Source organism: Nyctibius grandis, chromosome 7, assembly GCF_013368605.1.
Source record: "Nyctibius grandis isolate bNycGra1 chromosome 7, bNycGra1.pri, whole genome shotgun sequence".
Classification (NCBI taxonomy): Eukaryota; Metazoa; Chordata; class Aves; order Nyctibiiformes; family Nyctibiidae; genus Nyctibius; species Nyctibius grandis.
In genome coordinates this window covers 44,297,116-44,310,858 of record NC_090664.1, presented here as the reverse complement: position 1 = coordinate 44,310,858, position 13,743 = coordinate 44,297,116, and the positions used below count along the sequence as shown (strand labels likewise).

General features: G+C 39.5%; 1 protein-coding gene across 1 annotated transcript in view; it reads left to right on the top strand.

The window, feature by feature from the left end:
• Nucleotides 1-13,743, top strand: part of PARD3 (par-3 family cell polarity regulator) — a 482,350-nt gene that overhangs the window by 101,646 nt on the left and 366,961 nt on the right.

Below are 13,743 nucleotides of genomic sequence, written 5' to 3'. Positions count from 1 at the left end.
CCTCCAGAATGAGCCGCTCCATCATTTTTCCAGGGATGGAGGTGAGGCTGAGTGGTCTGTAGTTTGCTGGATCTTTCTTCTTGCCTTTCTTGAAGACTGGAGTGACATTGGCTTTCCTGCAGTCCTCAGGCACCTCTCCTGTTTGCCACGATCTTGCGAAAATGATGGAGAAGGGTAGAGCAACAACATCAGCCAGTTCTCTCAACACTCTTGGGTGCATCTCATCGGGGCCCATGGACTTCTGTGTATTCAATTTCCGTAACTGATCACTCACCCAGTCTTCACTGACTAGTGGAGAGTCTTCCCTCCTCCAGGCTTCCTCTGCTACATCCAGGGTCTGAAGATCACAAGGGCTGGTCTTAGAATTAAAGACCAAAGCAAAGAAGGTATTCAGTACCTCTGCCTTCTCTGCATCCTTGGTTATCAGGGCTGCCGCCTCATTCAGCAGAGGGCCCACACTTTCCCTGTTCTTCCTTTTGCTACTGATATATTTGAAGAAGCCCTTTTTGTTCTCTTTTACTTCCTTTGCCAGTTTTAGTTCTGAGAGGGCTTTGGCCTTTCTTGTTGCCTTCCTACACGTCCTGACAACTTCCCTATAGTTCTCCCAAGTGACAAGACCCTTCTTCTACGAACTGTGAATTTCTTTCTTCCATGAGATTTCCTTCAGAAGCTCCTTACTCATCCATGCAGGTCTCATAGCACGTCTACCTGATTTTTTACTCAAGGTAACGCACCTATCTTGGGCTTGGAGGAAGTGGTATTTAAAAACTGACCAACTTTCTTGGGCTCCTTTGCCCTCCAGAGTCTTAGCCCATGGGATTTCTGCAAGTAGATCTTTGAAGAGTACAAAGTTGGCCCTGTGGAAGTCCAGCGTTGTAATCCTACTTATTGTCCTACTTCTTCCTTGTAAAATACTAAACTCCAGCACGTCGTGATCACTGTCACCAAGGCTGCTCCCAACCTTAATGTCCCCAACTAGTCCTTCTTTATTCGTTAATACAAGGTCCAGCAGTGCACCTCTTCTCGTTGGTTCCTCCACTACCTGCATTAAGAAGTTATCATCAATGCACTGCAAGAGCCTTTTTGACTGAACATGTCTAGCTGTGTGAGCTTCCCAACAAATATCAGGGTGATTAAAGTCACCCGTGAGTACCAAGGAGTGTGTTCTAGAGGCTACCTCCAGTTGTCTGTAGAAGGCCTCATCAACATCTTCTTCTTGGTTTGGTGGTCTATAGTCGACCCCCACAACTTTTTCACTCCCCCTTGCATGTCCCTTAATTCTTACCCACAAGCTTTCAACCTGTTCTACCTCCCACCCTGGACAGAACTCAATATATTTCAGTTGCTCTCACACATAAAGAGCAACACTACCGCCTCGCCTTGTTGGTCTGTCTTTCCTAAATAGTACATAGACATCCATGACAACATTCCAGTCATGGGAGCTGTCCCACCATGTTTCAGTGATCGCAACTATATCATAGTCATGCAATCTAAGGCGGATCTCCAGCTCCTCCTGTTTATTTCCCATACTTTGAGCATTGGCATATAAGCACTTTAGAGAGGGAGTTAAGCCACCAGCTTCACTTTTGCTATCTGACCATTCCTGACCACTTCCTTGGTTACTAACTTATTAGTGAGCCCTGTGTCATTATTGCCCCATGTACCACCATTATCCACCTCGAGTAGGACAGTAGTCTGAAGGCTCTCCTTAGGCTCATCTCCAGTGAGCCTAGTTTTATCCCCTTCCCCCCTCGAGCCTAGTTTAAAACCCTTTCAACGAGGCCAGAGGCCTGCACAGCTGCGTGTTTGTGCAGGAGCTTGGTCTGAGTTCCCACATTCTTCCTCATTGTGGCTCTTGGCTGTGTTGTGACCATGTTCTTCTGTCTGGCCGGGAGGGAACCAACCACTGTTTGCTGCTTCCCACACGCGCTGCTCACGTGTCCCTTCAGGCTGCTGTTCCTCCTCTCCCCTCACCCATGCTGGCCGATCTCTTAGAGCAATCCAACTCACCTTGTGCACTGGCAGAGACTCAGCGCCCTACCCAAGGAGCTGCAAACAGCAGCTCAGCTGTAACTGCCCAATGAGCTGCAAACGGCTGTGCCCCCCCACCTCCCCGGGGCACACACAATCACCATTTGCTCGCCCTGTGGGCAGTGACTAGTCACTCCTGGATCAGTACTGTATATATCTGAGGAGGTGTATAAACAACATGTATTGGAATAGCTTCTTATTTTCATATTTCAAGAATAAACAGAGGAAATAATTCAATTATGAAGGATCAGAGAAGCTTTAGTCTTGATCAGAGGGTGCAATGGTTTATGCCATTAACTAATTCTTGATGGTAGTCAGCACCAGATACCTGACTTGAATTTGCCACAGATCTGCTGTGGCAGCTGGAGGATCCCAAGGGATAACATGCGGCAGCTCCATAGAAGCTAAAATGTAGTTTGCAACGAGATGGGCAGCAGCAGGTTAGTAACATGGGGAGCAGCATAAGAGGAATATGAGCAGCAGTCACGCATGCTGCATTCTGGAGCAACATGGGTTTTTAGCAGTGTGGATCAAATTAATATTAAAGTTAGTGCTTCTGTTGAAAAGTTTCTATTTGGCTGCACTCTTTTACAAAAAGCGTGTAAGACAAGGAGGTCTTGTCTGTGGGTGTTTGCAGATCTTGAATTCAAGTTTGATGTGAAGAAAACTTTTTCTTTCTAAACATCCATTGTGAAATTTTTTAGTTTAGCAAACTGGGAGCAGTGGTAGTAGCAGTTGTATTAGTCCTAAGTGCCTGAGCGTGTGTGCTTTCTGTAAAGCTGCTTAACAGATAGTGCAGAGAACTGCTCTCACGCTGTCTCTGACAATATCACATACTTCTACTGTAATTTTTACATTGGTTTACAGTTTGTTGATTGGAGATTTTGTAGGCTGCGCTAGTGGGAAATCCCAGTAAGTGCAGAAATGGTAGCTTGACTGCTAGGAAAAAGAAACCTTTTGTATCATTACAGAGGTCAGTGAGCTTTGTGAAAAAGTATGAAGTGGCTGCTTTCTGGAGAGTGTATTTTTTGTAATATTTAAGATATACTGGCTGTGATACAGTCCCAGAAGAGTACAATATTCTGATGTTCTAATGTCACTGTTCATAGTCAAGCTCTGTCATTATCATTTATAGGGCGCAGTCAATGAGATCAGCACTTTACAGAAATGAAGTTCCTGGTCAGAGGAGTTTTCATTCTAATTATGTAATTAACATGAATTAATTTATTAACTTGCAGATGTATGAGGATTAGCAAATTGATAAAAAGCTCAAAAACGATTAAACTCTTCTATACTGTGGTTTCTTTTTTTGTATGCACAAACCTGGACTATTCCATCTAATGAAACAGTTGTTTCACTGCCAGAATTTATATTTACACACTGAGTTTCCTATGTGGATAAAACTGTTCTTCATGGTGGGATGCAAGTCGAAAAAGTTCTAAAAATGAAGCAAAGCTAAATGACACACTGTGACTGGATAAATTTATAAAAATGGAAGTTCAGGGAATGTACGTAATGTATAATGCATGTATTGGTAAAACATTTAACATCTGTTTTATATTACTGGCAGTGACACCACTACAGTAGTTTCTCAAGGAACTTGAAATTGCTAACACAGTTACACAGCTTTAAGTTACCAGGCTGCCTGGGACTTAATTCTGGCTTTATTGAACATCTGTGGAGTAATTGTTTTTTTTTTTGTGATTTTTAATTCTTTCACTATTTCCTTATAGTTGGGTTTTTTTTCCTTGCCTGGTGACAGTTGTAGTTAGCTGCCTAATTGCAGAGTCATTGCAAATCTTCCTTCTTCAGAGGCTTGCTAATAGCAGTCATTGATTAACGAGAAGCCCTGTTAAGGTGTAATTATATAAGCACTGAAATGTTTCTTTTCATTTCATGGTCAGTGGCTCTTGCTGACCCCACTGATTAGATCAGAAATGCAGAAAGGTCCTACTGGAAGTTCTGAGGTTCAGCTAAGGGCAGGAAAGAAGACACTTTTTTTATTGTCAGGCCATGTTAAAAAATAATACAGAATTTTATTGATGCATTTCACATCTAGGATATAGATTGTTCTTGGGGAAAATATTGCTCACAAAGGTAATTTGGAACATAGGCACAAAAGAATATAGATCATTCAATATTTATTCTCTGGTTTCAACAACAGGTATTCCTATTTATCTTTCATAATACACGATGTATACGTATAGATGTGTATATACACCTGAAAACTTCAGACTTTGGCAAAATTAGTCTTTCATTGTTTGTTTGCCTCCTTCACACAGTCTCATAAGTCTCTACCTGCATGTGTAAATAAGCCAGTGCTTGTGTAGAATGTTAATAATTACAAAATATGATTAAATTAATAATTAAGTAACAAAATTAAACACTCCTGATGAAGCAATGCTAGAATTAAAGCTCTATATGTACGTTTTTAATTTCCATATGGTAGTTTCTAAGTCTTTTTCCTCCTTGGGTGTAATTTCTTGTGGCTGTGAAATGCAAACTGGAAACCACGTTTGGCTTCAGCTGATTATTGAGAGTTTAGTTCTGTTGCCCAAAGCTCTGGTAATGTCATAATGCATAGAAGTAGGGTATTTCCCTCAGTCTCAGTTTGCATGCAGGTAAGCAGGAGATAATCCAAATATTTAACAAAATGTAACAAATAAGAGGAATGTTTTCAGTTATTGACTATGGGAGAACATGAGTGTTGGCTGGTGAAGACTTTTCTGCCCCTTTCTACTGAATTATGTTTCACTTGCTCCCTTCCAGCATCTTCCATCTTCTCTTGCTTTAGTCTTAGTTCTTTTATCTGTATAGTTCCAGTTCCTCGTTCTTCTTGCCCAGGACCTTTTATTACCCAGTCCTGGTCTCTGCCCTCCCTTCTTCTCCTTTGAAAAGATTTCTTTCTTTTATCTGCCTTGCTGTCATGAGCATCAATTAGAGCCATTATTAGTAGAAGTGTCTGCTGTGCTTGGCGTAAGAGGCAAATAAAATGAACATGCCCCTAACAAACTGATGATCCTTAGGGGAAAGTTTATAATCTAAATTAAACAAGGTACTAAAACTTGCTGTTCTCTATAAAGAATCAATTTCTATAGGTTCCTTCAGTGCAGGTGGTTTACGGCAGCTAGCTGATGATAGTATTTTTGCTTGTGTTCATTTAAACCAGAGGATTTATTCTGAAATATTTAACTGTTTCAAACTTGATTTTTCGAAAAAACATAAAAATCAAAAACCCTGCAAGATGAATGTGTTTGGTTTTCATTGCTTTTCTGAAGCCAAAGTCAAATGTGTTCAGGTTAGCTGGTTCCCGTGTTGCCATCCTGTCTAAACTTTCTTCCGGACTAGAAAAATGGTATCTGATAACCGCTGTGGAGACAAAACAGAAACATAAAGATCATATGTTGTGTAATCATCCTGATGACTCTGAGCAGTACTATGCTGCAGGTTTCACTAATCAAGATTAATTGTGGTCTAGGCTACGTGAACTGCCATGTAGAGTGGATTGTAATTAAATAAAAATATAATTATTTTAACATTGTGCCACTAATATGTATTTACAATAGGTAGTACTTTTGAAAAGACTCTTATTCCCTGCAGTGATTAGGAAGCTGAGTTATATTTTCTAACTGCACAGATGTTGTTAAAAGCTCGTATTTCAGGCCATAAAGACTTATTATGTTTGAGGTTGTACAGCAATAGAAAAATGGTTTGTGCATCTGTCTGTTGTGTGAGACATTAAAACTAAAAAAATCTGGAACAGTAGAGATTTAAGGAAAACCTAACTTGTGTGTATATGTCTTTTAAGTATGTGGTAGGTAATTTATAGTAGGGTATTGCTAACAAAAAGAAAATGCTTTGACAGGTCTTTACAACTCATAGGAAGAAAATATTTAATACAGTGCGTAATAAGAGGATCGCCCCTGTTTCAGCTTTCTCAGTGTGAGTTGACAGGTCATAACTTGACTTCTTTCACATGGTATCTTTGAATTTTTACCTAGAATGGATTGTACAAATGCTTCTCTTTGAGGCTTAATGAACCAAAAAGTTTTGCAGTATGTATACTTAAGTTGTTTTGTGTAGGGACCTATATTCCAGAATATTCTGTTGTGTATTCTGACAACTAGAAATGTAATAAACTTCAATATTTCTTCTTTTAATGAGGAAAAAGGAGTGCATACTTGGCAATCATACAAAATCATAAAAAACTTAAGCATGTGAGTGGAATTCTGCCCATGTGCAGAATGTTTTTTTGGGTGACTTTTCTCTCTGCTACTACTGTTTCTGACCCTTGACCATTGCTTTTATTAGATATTGCTTTGTTGGGTGTCTGCACTTCCCTCGGACATAACGGAGTATACCTCAGAAGATCTTTAAATATGCTGGTGGGGTGGGTGCTCCACTAGCGAGGGCTCTGCTGCCCCGCGGCTTCCTGCCAGGGCAGGATCTTACTTAAAGAAAGCAGTTTATTGACCTTGTGAGGGTTCGGCAGGAGCCATGCTGGGGTTGGGAGTGTATCAAACACTTGCAGGGAGATTGTATTGACGTTGGGGGGAAAAGCCGCGGTGTCATGAATAGAGCCATCTTGTGTGCTCGGCTGAGATTTTATCTGTGAGCACCAGATCCAGTGGGCTTTTTCTAAATGTGATTTTCTTTTAGAAGATGTGCTTGTTAAAACCGAAGGAAATTAAATTCAAATGTGCTCTCAGATAATATTGAGTCAAGCAAATAAATGTGTCCTGGTTTGGCCTAAACCAGACCGATTTTCCTTTCAGTGATTTTTACTTTCAGCTAAGTCTCCTCTAAATAACTGCACTTTCTGAAACTAACTGCGTGTTTTTGCAGACAGTGTCTGCTTCCAGGACTGATAACGCTCGAAGTTTGTAGTTATCGCTGAGGCACCGGTAGGGATGTTGTGCAGTAAGGCTCTTGCTGTACTTTTTTCTTAGAGAAACCAAGGTCACCGCTGAATTCCTCACTGCTTACAAGTGAAAAGCCGAAGGGGGGTCGCAGCTGCAGCGGGGAGCAGACAGGGCAGGTGACCCAAAATTGACCAACGAGGGTATTCCATCCCATACACGTCATTCTCGGTATAAAGCGGGGGGATCACGAGGGTCTCTCCCCTCTTGCTCGCTCTTGCTTTTTCTGCTATGGCTGGTGTCCAAGGAGGACTCCGACTGTTTTCCTGCTGCCCCCGATTCTGATCTGCATCCCTGAATCCAGCTCTCGACCGTCGCTAGGCCCAGCCTGGGCCTTCCCGGAGCCTGCCCTGCAGTGCTGGTGGTGACGTTGCCGACATCGGGGGAGCTCGATCTTGGTTTTGTATATATATTTGTATATATTTGATTATTCCAATATTATTATTATACTCTTTTTCATTATTATAGGTTTATTAAAACTGTTTTAACTTTCCAACCCGTAAGTCTCTCTCCCTTTTCCCTTTCCCTTTCCCTTTGGGTGGGGGGGGAGGGTTAACAGAGAGCGTCTGCTGCAGGTTTAATCGCCAGCCCAGCTTTAAACCGTGACAAAATGGATAAAAGCAAGGAAACTCTGACTAGCAGTGTCAGGGGTCTTCGCCCATCCATCACAGGCTGGCCTGGCTGCTGCAGGTGCGGTGCCTTTTGCGTGGCCTGCAGGATCAGGTCCTGCTCTGTTGTCTCCAGGCCTACGTTACTCGCCGTGCAAGCTTTAACTGAGTGACCCATGAGCAAAAACTTCTGGTTCTTCAGCTTGGAGGTAGCATTTTTGAGCTCGATTCTCAACAGTTCCTCCCAGTGCCGCCAGCCCAGTGGGCAGCACTCGAGTGTGGATGCAGGGTGACTCCCGAGCCCTCTGTAAACACCCTCTGTTTGCAGCATCCCACGGGCCACAATACATCGCCATTGCTCTGTCATTTGAGTCTAAGCAATGAAAATATATTTTCTTAATAAATTATCTCAGAAAATATTATTTTTTTTACAAAAGCATCATCATAATTAAAAACTACAAACCATATGGATTTTTTTTTAAACAATCGTATTAAGAAAGACCGTATATTTTTGTCTTTCTCAGGGCTAGAGACAGATAACAGAAACACACTTAAAATGGATCATTTTAATTTGTTTCATGCCCATATGACAAAGTAAGTAACATGCTGTGTGTCAGACAGTACTGTACCTGCCACGTGTCCCAGCTCTTCTCCTTGGGAGCGAGTAGCTTCACATGACCTCTGAAAGTGGTTGAAATGATCTTATTTTGTGGCTGACTGAAGGAGAACAGTTGCTATAAGTTGCTTGTGCTTCAAACGCTTCAGTGTCGGTAGCAGAGCTCTAACTAGGGGCAAATTTTTTTTTTTCCCCGTTCCTGAACTGCTGAGTGTTCTGAGGGAGGCTGAAGTACAAGATGGAAACAAAAAATCATCTCTGTGGTTAAAAACATCATTTGTTCAACCTACAACCACACAGTATCAGAAAAATTGTCTTTTCTAAGTAAATGTGCAATGAATATTATTTATCCAACCGTGGAAAATGAGGCACTGTTACTTTCCCGGCTAAATATAATTAAAACATATGTTGTTAAGCCTTAGCAGCTTTAGTTTCACCCAAATTAATGAGACTGTGAACTTTATAACCATAGTTTAGTATTATCTGACACTTAGGTCCTTCTATGGCTTCTCTTTCTTATGTAAAGGGGGATGGCTTTGGAGGATACCCCCAAATGATGGGCAGTTCATGTGCTCGTGTGTACTCCTGCCGTCTTCTTCTTTTTTAAAGAAGACTTCCACACTTTTCTGTATCCATAAAATAGGTGGTTTCCTACCTGTAGACACAGTTCAGTAAAGAACTTGGACAGGGAACAGTTACATTCATTTCATTGTGACTATTTAAACTGAAATTTAACCTTGAGTATTAAATGCTTTGCTGAGTCTGGGTTTGAGTGGGATGAGATGATTGCAATAGGAAATGGTTCCTTCTTGGCACTTTCCCAGGTACCACTTTAGAGGTGTTGCTAATGTTGTGTGTGGTTAGTTGTTGAGGATTGTGAAAAGGGAAGGAGTAAAGCCACCTTATCAGAAGATAAAACACTTTTTTTTTTCCATTTTCTCCTCACTAAAGAAGACCGGATAGTTGAGAGATGTGTCTCAAACTCTTCTTAGCTCTACCTTATGTAAATTTTGGATTGTCAGGAAGTTACGGTATTACCAGTCAAAATAATAATTTGACCAAGGACTCATTATATATTATTACTGAATTGTGGGGGGAAAGAAAAAAAAATAATTGTTTTCCAGCATCCTGTTACAACCTTTGAGTTACTGCTGTTTTTCATACATCTGTTTAACTTTTTGGCATTACAAATGTCTCTATTCCACTTCCTTTTTATAAAATTGGATGGAAAAGAACTTATCATTTCCTTACTCCTTATTTTTAAATATGTTTCATGAATTTTTTTTAAATTTTGCCTTGTATTTGAACTTACATTGTCTGTTTCCTTTGGGGCTTTTGAAACTCTAAGGAAATCCTTGTTATTGCAAGAAGAGCCTTAACTGAGCTATACAAATGTGTGTACAATGAAACCTCTTTTATATCATTCTGTTCCTACATATATTATATAGTTTCCCCTTCATCTTTAAATAGGTGATAATGGTGCCTATATGACATGTACATATATATTTTGTACATATATATACACACATAGACATCTGTGTTCTAGCTTACGCTACTGTCTCTTAAATTCTTACATGAACTGTCAGTCTTCTTGTTCCCTGGAAGCTGGTTTTCTTTTAATGCTGAAGTCTTTCGAGGAGGTACAGTAAAATGAGATTACAGTTAGATTTCCACTAAGTAATCTATATGGACTGACTATTGCTGAAGGCACTTTTATTTCCTGAACAAAAGAAATGTGACTTTTTCTGCTTGGGTTTATTACTTTAAAATTAATGTGACTAGTGTAAATCAGAAAGGCTTAGTATGCCAAATGCAGTGCAGCTATTTAATACTTAGATGAGACATACCGGAACAAATGGCAACAAGGCATTGTACAAAAGCAATCGTAATGCTGAAACCAAAAGTCTGTGTTGTCTGTTGATTAGGCTTTGATTTTTCTGACCAGAAGAGATATTCTGGGCTTCAGAGATGGTTATTATTTATTAAAAAGCTCATATGTGATCTGAAAGGGAGTCTCTATTTCAATCGTGACTTGATTTTTTACTGTCGCCGTCAGAGATGCTCTGCAACTTGCTATCAATTCTCTGATGTAGAAAATGGGCTAAGGACGTACGTGAAGAAACCTTGTAAATTCAAAGACGTAATCTGCAATAAGCACTTCAGCCTAATCCTAGAGGACTGAAAAAAAGAGGCCAAATCCACAACATTACATATTAGGAGAAAAAATTATGGTTTTCGTAATAAAAATGCTTTCTGGGAATTGTTCCCATTAAATTAAGCTTAAACAATTGAAGTTGGAGTTTCTGTAGAACAGGCTACCAAAGGGGATTGGAGGAGGTCGGGTTTTAACAACAGCTCTATTGTCCAGATGTTTTTTTAGGCTGGACACAACTGGCCAGTTTTAGCAGTCCAGGGCATCAGTTGTGGAGAGTGGATGCTGGAAGGGCTGGTTTAGGGCTGAAACACACTGACTCACGCTGCTTTTTCCTACCGAGCGGCTCTGAAAGAACAGATGTGCTGGAACAAGGGTAGGAAGGAAAGTGGGCTGGCAGTCTGGATATATGTTTGACTAGGGAAGGAAACTGGGTAATGGAGGAAGAAAAAAGACATGAAGGAAGGCAGCAGTGGAAGTAAACAATAATAAAATGTTAAAAGAAATGAATCTTGGCTTTCTCACAGGGCCATGAGGAAGAGCAGCAATAGAGTAATTTTACAAAAACTTTTGTTTGCCAAAGGTGTTATTTTTCTCTCCTCCCCTTTCTCTATTTAGAGTGATAACCTTATTCAAACTAGCCAATTTGGATGAAAATGATCGTTTTTGAATCTTTGGCTTACCTATTAGTTTTCCTGTAATGGAAAACAAACAGACAAACTCTCAGATTCCTGCTACTGCAGGTCTTTTAAGCCCTCTACAACTACAGAAAATGGTAGACTTTTTTCTTATCTGAATTGTTTATAAGGGGATGGCTCTTAGCCAAGGAGTCGGTGAACGAAGCAGTGAATCACAAAGACTTGTTTTTACTAGTAATCCTTTTATCAATACATTTTTGACAATGGTCTGGTTGAACAGGAATATATAGTTGCATCAAGCGCATTTTGGATACAGAGTTCTTGATCTGGAGAGGGCTTGGTATTCAGAAGGAATCTTGTAGCATACCTCGTCTGTTTCTTTTTTTTGAGTTGTGATCTGTAATGCTGGCACTTGACAAAGGCAAAAGAGATGCTTCCTTCCATGTTTAGTAGAGGTCTTTTTAAAAAAAAAGTCTTGTAGCAAAACCCTAGCACTTATTTGATTAAAATATAATTCACAGCTGACTAAACCATTTCAACCAGATCTCTCTCGGATTAGAAAATGCGAAGAAATGAAAGTCCAACTTTTCTCACCACCTTGTGATAGCAATTAGTCAAACTGGCTGTTAATTAACACAGTCAAACCTCACTTTATTGGTACTATTTACTCTACCCAGTTCCCCCATAAGCTTTCTTAAGTAGTCCTTCAGAGAAGGAATTTTAGAAGTAGGAAGACCAACTCAGCTGTAGTGCTGTTTTAAAGGGGAAGATGATTTCCATGATTATTCTCTCTCCTATTTGATTTTTATTTTCTAACAAGGTCTTTTACACTATATGCACTTATGCACTTTTGTTGAGAACAATTTACTTTTTCTTTAGAGAAGTGACAAGATTTAATCTCTAATTCCATTGAGGGGAGAAAAAGTTAATAGACATTTTACTGAAAACCCAGCACAACTAAAAATAATGGCAGTTTTAGGCAAACACAAAGCTGAACAAAGCCCGTTCTGTACTTCCATGTGAAGAAATCCTTCTGTGGGGAGAGAAAATGAACATAAAAATTTACTACTGATTTTGAAGAGATATTTATATACAGGTAATATAGACACAAGTTGGTCGTGTGAGAAATGATAAAAATCTTCTAGATATGGCTTTATTTTGTTTCTTTTTCTTCAGGAAAAATATTGACAGGTAATTTTGGGATAATACATAATTTATTGCTACAGAAAATTCAATTTTCTTTTTGAAGCAGAGAAGGAAGAAAGCATTTTTAATTTAAACAAAATATACTTTTTCCTTCTTAGCAATAGTCTTATCCATCAGCTTTACCACAATATCATGTTTTCTCTCTTTATATGCATTATGCATATACATTTATCTATATTTGCCTTAAATGAACTAGTTAGTAGTCTGTTTAGTTATAAAGATGGATCCTCCGTAATGTATTCTAATGTTCGGGCATCAGCCATCACTTGCATCATCGTTAGATGCTTTACTGAGGCTTATAGCAAATGATGGTTAGCTCTTTGGAGATGTCTTGTTCCTCTTCAGGTGGCTTTCTTCAGAGTTTATAGATCTTAGTGTTTTTTTAATCTTGTGATATAGGATCACTTATCTTATTATTTTTGCATGTTTAAATTTTTCCTCTTTCCTCCAAGTAAACTCCACTGGTTGTGACACCTGACTACTTATTGTGCTCTCTCTGTGCTGGTCATGTTACCATCCACTGTACAGCTTAGTGTATTTAAATACAACTTTTAGGGAAGGTCAAATGAAGATACTAGAGATCAGAAGATGTAGATATTGTTCTGATCTTTGCTTTATTGCCTTCTTTGTCAGTCAGTTACCATGACTGTCCCCAAGCCTGGGGTACTGATACCTCACTTCTTCTCTATTAAAATGCTACTTTTTCACCTTGTTGTAGCAGATGCCTGGCAGAAAGGTCTGACATTCTCTTCTGTGCAACCTTACTCTTGAATGGGGAACATTAACGGGAATAGTCACACTGTTTGACTTAATTGTTTTTATTCTTATATTGGGAGTATGAGTACATAGTAAAGGGAGAACACTGCCTAGGAGTGCTCTGAGTCACCTTGTCTGAAAGTTCATCTGACAGCAGAGGGAGCCTTGGTTCAGGCACCTGAATTAAACACGTACATTTCACTTATGCTGATACCAATTACAAGTGAATTTTTCGCTGGCACAGGTGTATTGGAACTGTTATGGAGTTACTGGCAATACCTTGTGTCGACCACCGAATATTGAGCCTGCTAGCTTGCAGACTTAATTACAAATCCATGGTTTACTTTTGCAATCTGTTGTGCTCAACAGTGCTGGGACTGGCGATAACTCTATCAGTTTTTACTTGGTCACTAACACGATACCAGCATTAAATTCTAAATGGCAGCTTCTGTGTTTGCTGTCAGTGCTATCTCTGATAAAACATTAATCATTTCAAGGTTCCATTCAAACCCATTGATAGAAATTGCGAAACGTAATTTAGCTTTGGGAATAGAATTAATGTTTTCTAATAGCTCTAAGCTTTTCTGTGATTTATTGGTTCCACTGCTTGAGGGTTTTTATAATCTAAATTGGTGATTACAGATGATACACAACATTGTGTATCGTAAATAGGAATTATGTGTCTGGTGAAAATGATAATGGGTTTTTGTACTTTGTATGTATATTAGTACATTCAGTAGTATATTAAAGGCTATTTTAGAATCATAAGATAATTTTGCCCACATATAGATCTTCCCAGTTCATTCAGTCAGTAAAT